Below are 11,812 nucleotides of genomic sequence, written 5' to 3'. Positions count from 1 at the left end.
AGGAAGGAAGGAAGGAAGGAAGGAAGGAAGGAAGGAAGGAAGGAAGGGAGGGAGGGAGGGAGGGAGGGAAAAATCTTGGCTGTACATGGTGGCTCATGCCTGTAATCCCAGCACTTTGGGAGGCCAAGGTGGGAGGATTGCTGGAGCTCAGGAGTTCAAGACCAACCTGGGCAACATGGCGAAACCCCGTCTCTACAAAAAAAAAAAAAAAATTAGCCGGGCACAGTGGCACATGCTCATAGTCCCAGCTACCTGGGGCAGGGTTAGGGGTGGAGGGAGGTTGTTGAAGCAGGAAGATCACCTGAGCCCCGGAGGTCGAGGCTGCAGTAAGCTGTGTTCGCACCACTGCTCCAGCCAGAGAGACAAAGTGAGACCCTATCTCCAAAAAAAAAAAAAAAGCATTTGAAAATCAATCAATTTAATTCACTATATTAACAAATTAAAGGTCAGGTGTGGTGGCTCACACCTGTAATCCCAGCACTTTGGGAGGCCAAGGCGGGAGGATCACTTGAGGTCACGAGTTCAAGACCAGGCTGGCCAACATGGTGGAACTCCATCTCTACTAAAAATACAAAAAAATTAGCCAGGTGTGGTGGCAGGTGCCTGTAAACCCAGCTACTTGGGAGGCTGAGGCGGGAGAATCTTTTGAACGCCAGAGGTGGAGGTTACAGTGAGCCAAGATCACACCACTGCACTCCAGCCTGGGTGACACAGTGAGACTCCGTCTCAAACAAACAAAAAAACAAACAAACAAAAATTTAAAAAGAAAAACCATGTGACCAGCTCAATACATACAAAATAAGCATTTAACCTCCATTCCTGATGAAAATTTTCAACACACTAGGAACAGATGGGAACTTCTACAATCTGATAATGGATAACTACGAACACCCTACAGCTAGCATCATACTTAATGGTGAAAGACTGACTGCTTTCCCCAATATCAGAACAAGGAAAGAATGTCTGCTGTTACCACTTATATCCAACACTGAACTTGGTAAGATGTAAATTTTCCCCAATTTGATCTATAGCTATAATAAATCCAAGTCAAAATCCCAGCAGGCTTTTCATATTTTTTTATATTACACATTAAATCATACATATATGTATACATTGACATTTACATTTTACATTATATGATTCATTTTTACATTAACAATGTGTTTTTTAAAATTGACAAGCTGATCATATAATTCATTTAGGGACAGGCGCGGTGGCTCATGCCTTGGGGCAGGGTTAGGGGTGGAGGGAGGTTGCTGAAGCCGGAAGATCATTTGAGCCCAGGAGGTGGAGGCTGCAGTGAGCCGTGTTCGCACCACTGCTACTTGGGGCGGGGGTTAGGGGTGGAGGGAGGCATGGTGGCTCATGCCTATAATCCCAGCATTTTGGGGGGCTGAGGTGGGCAGATCACTTGAGATCAGGAGTTCAAGACCAGCCTGTCCAAGAAGGTGAAACCCTGTCTCCACTAAAAAGAAAAAAATTAGCCGGGTGTAGTCCCAGCTACTTGGGAGGCTAAGGCAGGAGAATGGCTTGAACCCGGGAGGTAGAGGTTGCAGTGACCTGAGACCGTGCCATTGCACTCCAGCCTGCATGACAGAGCAAGACTCTGTTTCAAAAAAAAAAGATAATAAAAAATAAAAATATAATTCATTTAGAAATGCAAAAGATTTGGAATAACCAATTCAACTTTGAAAAAGAAGAATAAATATGGAGAATTTACCCTATGTAACTTTAAGACTGAATATAAGCTACAATAATCAACATAGTGTAGTACTGAATTCAAAAGAGACAAATAGAAAAATAGATTAGAAATTAAGAAACAGTAACTCGCGTAAGTGCAAAGGCAATTTGATGGGGAAAACAGTCTTTTTTGACAAATAGTGTTGAAATAATTGGATATCCATGTACAAAAAAGAAAAAAAAAAAAAAACCCAGAACTTCGACCCATCTCACACTATACAGAAAAAATTAACTGAAAATGGTTCAGGAACATGGCACTCCCCTGTAGTCCCAGCTACTCCAAAGGCTGAGGTGGAAGGACCATTTCAGCCCTGGCTTCAAGGCTGCAGTGAGCTATGATCATGCCACCGAATTCCAGCCTGGACATCAGAGTGAGATTTTGTCTCCCTTTTTTTTTTTTTTTTTTTGGAGACAGAATCTCACTCTATCGCCCAGGCTGGAGTAGTGCAGCGGTGCGGTCTCGGCTCACTGTAACCTCTGCCTCCCGGGTTCAAGCAATTCTCCTGCCTCAGCCTCCCAAGTAGCTGGGACTACAGGCACATGCTGTCACGCTCGGCTAATTTTTTATATTTTAGTAGAGACCAGGTTTCACCGTGTTGCCCAGGCTTGTCATGAACTCCTGAGCTCAGGCAATCCACCCACCTTGGCCTCCCAAAGTGGTAGGATTACAGGTGTGAGCCACGGCGCCCGGCCGAGACTCTGTCTCTTAAAAAAAAAAAAAATGAAAGAAATTAATTAAAAATAATTTACTCAAAATGGATCACACACCTAAACCTAAAACTATTAATATCTAAGGAAACACACACACACACACACACAAGAGAAACTCTTTGTGACCTTGGGTTAAGCAAATATTTCTTAGAAACAGCACCAAAAGCAAAATCAATAAAAGAAAATCAATAAATTGGACTTCATCAAAATTAAGAACATTTATGGAAGATTCTAAAATCTCTTATGGAGAAAAAAAGAAATAAAACTGAGAACATTTGCTCTTTAAAAGACATTGTTAGGAGAATGAAAAGGCAAGCTGCAGACTAGGAGCAAATATATGCAAGTCACACATTTGATAACAGATTTGTATCCAAAATATGTAAAGAAATCTCAAAACTCAATAAAAAAACAAAACAACCAAATTTTATAAATGGGCAAGAGATTTGAACAATTTACCAAAGAGGATATACAGATGGCAAATAAGCACATGCAAAGATGCTCAACATCATTAGTCATTAGGAAATGCAAATTAAAACCATGAGATACCACTACATACTCATTAGAATATCTAAAATTTAAACGACTGACCAAATCACATGTTGGCAAGGATGTTGAGCAACCTAGAACTTTCTGGTTCACTGCTGGTGGAAATATGAAATGGTACAACCAGTTTGGAGAACAGTGTGGCAGTTTCACTAAAGGTTAAACATGTTGTTCAAAGTTCAACTAAAAAAAAAAAAGTTAAAGATGCACCTGCCATATGGCTCAGCCATTCCATTCCTAGGTGTTAACCCAAGAAAAATGAAAAACCATGTCCACACAAAGACCTGAACATGAATGTTCATAGCAGCATTATTTGTAATAACCAAAAACTGGAAACAATCCAGATATCTATCAACAACTAAATGAATAAACAAATTTTGGTGTAGTAATCCAACGAGATACTACTTAACAATAAAAAGGAATGAACTATTGATATACTCAACGACATGAATGAACCTCAAAGTAATTATGCTGAGTGAAAAAAGGCAGAATCCCTCCCCACTGAAAAGAGCAAGTACTATATGATTACATTTACATAAAATCTTAGAAAATGCAAACCAATCTAGTGGCAGAAAGCAGATCAGCAGTTGCCTGAGTAGGCAGCGGAAACTTGAGGGGCAACTAATATGATCACTGTCTTATTTTTTTTTTTTTTTTGGGTGGGGGACAGGGTCTCACTCTGTCACTCAGGCTGGAGGGCTGTGGTGTGATCACAGCTCACTGACTGCAGCCTCGACCTCCCAGGCTCAAGTGATCCTCCCACCTCAGCCTCCTGAGCAGCTGGGACTACAGGCATGCACCACCATGCCCAGCTAATTTTTTTCTTTTTTTTTTTTTGAAATGGAGTCTCACTCTGCCAACTAGGCTGGAGTGCAGTGGCGCGATCTCGGCTCACTCCCAGCTCCGCCTCCTGGGTTCACGCCATTCTCCTGCCTCAGCCTCCCGAGTAGCTGGGATTACAGGCGCCCACCACCAAGCCCAGAAAATTTTTTGTATTTTTTTTAGTAGAGACGGAGTTTCACTGTGTTAGCCAGGATGGTCGCGATCTCCTGACCTCGTGATCCACCCGCCTTGGCCTCCTAAAGTGTTGCGATTACAGGCGTGAGCCACCACGCCTGGCGACGCCCGGCTAATTTTTAAATTTTTTGTAGAGACGGAGGTCTCACTTTGTTGCCCAGGCTGTTCTCAAACTCCTGGACTCAAGCCATCCTCCTCCCTTGGACTCCCAAAATGCTGGGATTACAGGCATGAGCCACCATGCCCAGGTGCTCATTATCTTGACTGTTTATAATTTCATGGGTGTATACATATGTCAAAACTTATCAAATTGTACATTTTAAATAAGTCACATTTATTTTATGTCAATTATATCCCCATAAAGCTGTTTTTTAAAAAAAATAACAATTTGATCCTTAGCTGCCTTCCCCAACTCCGTGCAACTGAGCAACTGCCCTCCCACAATCCTGCCACTAGGCTTAAGGTTTATTCTCTGGAGGAAGTTAATGGAGCTTCTAAGGACTGACTGGAGGACAGCGGGCACCATGGATGGCAAGGAATTACAACAAAAAAAGGAAAGTCCACAGAATGAATGCTGAGACTCACTGCTCTTTAGCCCCCTCCCGGGTCCCAGGACCCTGGCAGCCAGGTCTATCTCCTTGAGCAGAAGACTGGAAGACTTACTGGCCCAAGAAGAAATACTCAAACATCCTGACATTGGAGGTAGCAGAGCCAGATAACTCTATGTGGAAGACAGCAGTCAACATGTTCCACTCATAAGATCAGAGCCTCCATTTGGCTTTTTAATACTCTACTCTTAAATATAAGCAGACAGCTAAAATTAGAATTTCACTGTTCTGAGAACATGAAAGGTCAAGAAAGGCTTGTACAGGGGGCTGGAGAGCACTGTGAGAAAGATAAATTATATTCTTTAGAAAGAAGTCCTTTTAAAATGCCAAAACCAGAAAAACCATGAAGTAGCAATTTAAGCAAATTAGGATGTGTGAGGATAAATATTACAAGAATCAGCTGAAAGAATTGAAAGTGGTTGCCTCCTAGGAAAGGAAAATAGGGAGGAATGAGGAAATTACTGCAGCAACAAGTGTAGGAGAATTATGTGGCTCTTTAAATTATGTGCCCGTGGGCTGAGCATGGCGGTTTATGCCTGTAATCCTAGCACTTTGGGAGGCCAAGGTGGGAGAATCACTTGAGGCCAGGAGTTCCAGACCACCCTGGGTAACGTAGCAAGACTCTGTTTCTACAAAAGAAAAAAAATTATCCAGGCATGTGACATGCATCTATCTAGCTATTTGGGAAGCTGAAGTGGGACGATCACTTGAAGTCAGGAGTTTGATGCTACAGTGAGCTATGATCAAGCACTGCACTCCAACCTGGGTAACAGAGTGAGACCTTGTCTCTTAAAAATATATTAATTTAAAAATAAAAAAAAGTATGTGCCCATGTAACTTTGATTAAAACTGGGGAAAAAGTGAAAGAAAATTCATTAGAGATGAATAAAGTTCTTGAAAAATCAATGGGTAGGATAATCACATGTCTGTGTTTGCCAGAAACACTCCCAGTTTTCATCTATTAATAGCACTCCCTTTTACTCTCAAAACATGCCCATTTGGCTATTTTATGATGTGTGAGGTTGACACCTCCTGAATCCACTGATCAACCTTAACATCACCTTAACATCAGACACAGTGTCCTCCTGATACGATGCAGCAGGAAGTAGACGGTTCCACCTATGAAATATCGTTGCCAAAAAAAAAAAGCAAAACTTGAATCTCAAGTCTCCCGGTCAGGGTTTCTCAACCTCAGCACTACTGACATTTGGGACACACAATTCTTCCTTGTGGGCAGCTGTCCTGTGCACTGCAGGATGTTTAGCAGCATCCCCGGCCTCTACCCACTAGATGCCTGTAGCACCCCCACCCCCAGGTGTGACAACCAAAAGTCTCCAGACATTGCCAATGTCCCCTGGGAGGTGAGGGAAGCAGAGTCTCCCCCAGCTGAGAATCACTGTTGTCTACATCTTCAGCACCAATGTACAGGAAACAGGATGGAAAAATAGGTTGAAGGACACTAGCAGAATATACCAGCCACATTCAGAACGTGGGAAGTTCTGAAGGACAGATGACCCAACTATGTCAACAAACAAATGGCAAGGGGAAGGTATAGGGGAGGGACCATGACAGTATAAAAGCCCTTAAAAAATGTCAATGAACACAATGTGTGGACTTGTTTGGATCCTCATTTAAACAAACTGCAAAAAGACATTTTTGACACAACCGGAGAAAACTGAGTTCGAAGGTATTATGACACTAAGAAATAACGCTAATTTTGTGGATGTGATAATGGTAACTATGGTTACAGTATTTTTTAAAGCTTTCTGTTAGAGACACATATTGCTGTACTCGTGGATAAAGTGTTACGATGTCTATCTGGTTGCAGTGGGGGAAAATGGGGACTAGATAAGACAACATCGAATCAGTGACCGGTATTGACATTGAGTGACGGGTACATAGATGTTCATTATACTCTTCTCTCAACTTTTGTGTATGTTTGAAAGGTTTTGTGATAAAAACTGAAATGTAATAAATCAAATCCATGAAATTAACAAAGCATGGCTCAATGGGAAGTTTCCAGAGTTTGCGGCTGTATCCCTGGCTCCTCCACTAATAGTTCTGTTCATTTTAAGCAGGAAAAGTCACTTCTCTGGCCTACAGAAAAAGGATCTTGAATTGAAAGATGTTCATAGTTTCTTCCAAGTGAGATTTTTGATGACTCTGTGACATTTCTTGAATAAGTGTGCTGAGTAACAGCCCTGAGGACCCAGCAGTCTCAAAAGCTTGACTTTGTGGTAGAGATGCTGGTGGACTCGCTGGTGGTGAGTGCTGGCCCAGGGCTCCCAGGTTAAGCAATGTGCCCCTTCCTCGGCCCCTTCACTAGTTTAGAAGTAGCAAGATCAACTGCCTCGGAACATTCTGAATTAGAAAGCGCCTGCTGAATAAGGCTTGCGTCAAGCTTCTCTTTAAGCGGCTGTGGCTGCAGTTTGAGTAACTTGTCAGGAAAGTGTGAACTACAAGTCAGTATTACAAAAGTGTTTATTTTCAGCCTTTCCAAAAAACAGTGAGAAAGAGGAAAGCATGCATAATAAAGCAGCCGGGCATCTGAGGCAAAAGTTGGCTTTTCCTTAATCCTCTCCTCCCATCCTCCTACCCTTTTTGACTACAGGTACCCCTTTTCTGTGAACTTGAATGCAGCCTCCCACAGGTTTGGACAAAAGAACGAGCAGGAAGAGGACATTTGGAACAGGATGGAGGAAAGAGGTAGCCCTCATAGGTAGGGGTGCAGAGCTCAGAGTGGAAAAGGAACAGCAGAAGTCCTGTTCTCCCATGCCCTTGCCAAGTCCTGCTGCAACAAAATGATGAGCTTGGAACTGACTGCCAACTGCCACAAAGGGAACCCTTATTACAGAGAGCTCCCCGAAACACCCGTGGAAACAGCGTCCAAAAGATCTCTGCTCGTGCTTTGAAGAATGCAGAAAACTCTCCTTGCCACCATATGTGGAGCATTGCCCAGAGAGAAGAGAAGGGGGAAACACATCCATCTCCTCCCCTCCATCCCCAACTTGGGCCCCAACTAAAACCTCAGCCTCTCTTCCTCAGCCTATCACAAGGGCCTCCCACCAGTCTTCCATCCATGAGGGTGGCCTTCCGCAAATGCAAGCCTGCCCGAGCTACTTACTCTACTCTTTAAGATATTTTCACAAGCCCTCATAGCTGAGGGGAATAAAATCCAGTGTACAGAAGTTCCAGTAGAGGCAGTGAATACTAGTGATTTAAAAGCATCCTCAGAAATCACAGGTGATGCAAGAACCCCTGGATAAACCTAGAATGAGTTTCTCTATAATATTCAGTTGCCAGGCCTAGGGCCAGAGCCAAAGGAATCCCATCTGGACTCTGGGACCCTTGGCTTTGGGCCTGTTCCCCAGCTTTTCCTATGCTGCAGCTCTTCCATCTCCCCAGAAGATAAGTGGTGGGGGTGAGGGGGGGTCAATTACCAAAAGGCAAGTCCCTCCCTGAAGAAAGTGCCATGGAAAGGGCAGCCCCAAACAGTGGGTCCCCCAGCCTGAGGGAGTACGAAGGATGGAGCAGCCCCAGGAAGGCTAAAGTGTGCATTCCAAAAGTCTTGTACACTTGAGTTGTCAATCAAAGCAGTTCAGCTGGCAGCCCAGAGACCAGCAGCAGAGGCAAACAAGAGCCCTGAAGGGTAGAGGGAGTCAGAGAGTCAGCAGAAGGTGGATCAGGTCAACTCTGAAGATGAAGTACAAATGCCTAAGGGGTTTTACCCTCCTTCAAAAAATGTGTAATTACACAAGTAATGCATGAATAAATTCTACTGAGAAAATACATCACTTCAGGGCTGGGCTTGGTGGCTCACACCTGTAATCTCAGCACTTTGGGAGGCCGACGTAGGCAGATCACCTGAGATTGCGAGTTTGAGACCAGCCTGACGAACATGGAGAAATCACGTCTCTACTGAAAATACAAAATTAGCCAGGCGTGGTGACACGCACCTGTAATCCCAGCTACTCGGGAGGCTGAGGCAGGAGAATCACTTAAACCTGGGAGGCAGAGGTTGTGGTGAGCTGAGATAGCGCCATTGCACTCCAGCCTGGGCAACAAGAGCGAAACTCCGTCTCAAAATAAATAAATACATCACTTCAGATTAAGCTGCTATGTTGGTTAGGATGTGTTTTATTGTAACAGAACACCTGGCTAACAGTAGTTTAAGAAACAAAGGCTTTTACATATCTCAGGTAACAATAAGTTTGGAGAAAAACAGTTTCTGCTTTGGAAAAGGAAGAAGGTATCAAGATGCTGGGGTGGGCCAGGATTATGCCTATAATCCCAGCAGATTGGGAGGCTGAGGCAGGAGGATTGCTTGAGCCCAGGAATTCGAGACCAGCCTGGGCAATATAGTCAGACCCCCATCTCTATAAAAAATAAAAAATTAGCCAGGTGTGGTGGCACACACTTGTGGTTTCCACCACAGGAAGCTGAAGCAGGAGGATGGATTGAGCCCAGGAGCTTGAGGCTGCAGTGAGCTATGATGGTGCCACTGAACTCCAGCCTGAGTGATAGAGCAAGAGACCCTGTCTCAAAAAATAAATAAATAAATAAATAAATAAATAAATAAATAAATAAACAAACAAACAAAAGGCAGAGTGCAGTGGCTCATGCCTATAATCCCAGCACTTTGGGAGGCGGAGGGTGGTGGATCACCTGAGGTCAGGAGTTCAAAACCAGCTTGACCAACATGGAGAAACCCCACCTCTACTAAAAAAAAAAAAAATACAAAATTAGCCAGGCGTGGTGGCACATCCCTGTAATCCCAGCTACTCAGGAGGCTGAGGCAGGAGAATTGCCTGAACTGGGGAGGTGGAGGTTGTGGTGAGCTGAGGTCATGCCACTGCACTCCAGCCTGGGCAACAAGAGTGAAACTCAGTCTGAAAAAAACAAAACAAAACAAACGAAAACAAAAAATAAGATGCTAAGCTGATGTCTCTACATTTCTCCATTTCTCCTGGCCTTTTTTTTTTTTTGAGATGGAGTCTTGCTCTGTTGCCCAGGCTGAAGTGTAGGAGCGCAATCTTGTCTCACCACAACCTCTGCCTCCCAGGTTCAAGGAGTTCTCCTGCCTCAGCCTCTCGAGCAGCTGGGACTACAGGTGCTTGGACCACACCCAGCTAATTTTTTATTTTTAGTAGAGACAGAGTTTCACCATGTTTGTCAGGCTGGTCTTGAACTCCTGACCTTGTGATCTGCCCGCCTCGGCCTCCCAAAGTCATGGGATTACAGGCGTGAGCCACCATGCCCGGCCTCTCCTGGCCTTTTCCCTTGGGTCACAAGATGGTTGCTGTAACTCCAAGCATCACATTTCCAAAAACTCCATCCCAAGGCAAAAAGGAAAGGGAGAAGCAGAACTCTTCACTTTCATCTACTTACTTCATCTACTATACCCTGTCTGTTATTAGAACAACAGCAACAAAAATACTTCTCAAAAGTCACCAGCAGGTTCCATACTCTGGTTTTGCCATGTAATCCAACAAGGATAAAGCCGAGCTCTGTATCAGCATTGCCCTCAAGGTCATCCAGCGCAACCAGCCCGACCAGGCGCTCCTGGAGAAGGCACAGTGGCTATACCCAATGCCGCGAGTTTGCATCTTGATGGAGTCCCTCAACTAGGAACCACAAACTGCTGGTGACTAGCCCCAACCCACAGACGCAACCCATGCCACCCACAGGAAAGCAGGTGGGACCGATGCTCCCTAGGCCAATGGTGAAGCTGGAGGAGGAGAGAGCACCAAAGGCTACACTGCAGAAGGAGTTGCAGCTGTGGAAAGGGTCAAGCAATGTAAGGATTACTATGAGATCCTGGGGGCGAGTAGAGGGGCCTCAGATGAGGACCTGAAGAAGGCCTACCACAAACTGGCCCTCAAATTCCACCCAGACAAGAACCATGCACCTGGCACCACTGAAGCTTTCAAAGTCATTGGCACAGCATATACAGTACTCAGCAACCCGGAGAAGAGGAAGCAGTATGGCCCGGCGCGGTGGCTCATGCCTGTAATCCCAGCACTTTAGGAGGCCGAGGTGGGCAGATCATGAGGTCAGGAGTTTGAGACCAGCTGGTTTGAGACCAGCCTAGCCAACATGGTGAAACCCTGTCTCTACTAAAAATACAAAAATTAGCCGGCCATGGTGGCCCATGTCTGTAATCCCAGCTACTCAGGAGGCTGATGCAGGAGAATTGCTCGAACCCGGGAAGCAGAGGTTGCAGCGTACTGAGATCGAGCAATGCACTCCAGCCTAGGCGACAGAGCAAGACTGTCTCAGAAAAGAAAGAAAGAAGGGAGGGAGGGAGGAAGGAAGGAAGGAAGGGAGAGAGAGGAAGCAGTATGACCACTTCGGCGATAACAGGAGCCAGGCAGCCAGGCCCGGCATCAGCAGGGGACTTTCACCGCGGCTTTGAGGCTGACATCTCCCCCGAACACCTCTTCAACATGTTCTTTGGCAGTGGCTTCCCTTCTAGTAAAGTCCACATCTACAGCAATGGCCGCATATACCTCCCAACAAAGGCAGGGCCCCAGGGAGAAACAGAGTGACCACGGGCTAGGGGTGTTTGTGCAGCTGATGCCCATCGTCATCCTCGTGTCAGCTCTCAGCCAGCTCATGGTCTCCAGTCTACCCTACAGTCTGAGCCCAAGACTGTCTGTGGGCCACATCACAGGCGAATCACTGACCACCTGAGCACTTTCTCCGAGGAGTACACAGGCTCCAGCCTCCAAACAGTCAAACCGAATGTGGAAGATGATTATATCGCCAACCTCTGGAACAAGTGCTGGAAGGAGAAGCAGAAGAAGGAAGGCTTGCTGTACTGGGGCCGCTGCTTTGGCGACACAGATATGTACCACAAAGCACAGAAGATGGGCGGCCCCCTGCTGACTGTCACAGGTGCAGGCTTCCCTGCATGGATAATCCAGGGCCAGCCACACCACTGAGGTCCAAACTATGAAATTCTTGGAGAATTGTTGGTGACATGCAGTAAGCCAAGGTGATGGACTATATTTAAGGAAAGACATACAAAGAAACAAAATTAAAATAGAATTGGAAGCCAAAAAAAAAAAAAAAAAGTCAACAGAGGACTAGGTCACATGCCTACCCCTAGACAAATCACAGGCAAAGGGGAGTGGTATAAGCATACTTGGCTTAGATCAATCATGATTTGACACCTGGACCTACCTTCCCTG

The 11,812-nt window shown here is 45.1% G+C and overlaps 1 pseudogene; it reads left to right on the top strand.

Moving 5' to 3' along the window:
• The first annotated feature begins 6,935 nt into the window (after positions 1-6,935).
• LOC111550499 lies at positions 6,936-11,540 on the top strand (annotated as a pseudogene).
• The last annotated feature ends 272 nt before the right edge of the window (positions 11,541-11,812 follow it).

Source organism: Piliocolobus tephrosceles, chromosome 15 (genome assembly GCF_002776525.5).
Source record: "Piliocolobus tephrosceles isolate RC106 chromosome 15, ASM277652v3, whole genome shotgun sequence".
NCBI classification, from domain to species: domain Eukaryota; kingdom Metazoa; phylum Chordata; class Mammalia; order Primates; family Cercopithecidae; genus Piliocolobus; species Piliocolobus tephrosceles.
Note: the sequence above shows the minus strand (reverse complement) of the source record. Positions and strands in the feature narration are given on the sequence as shown.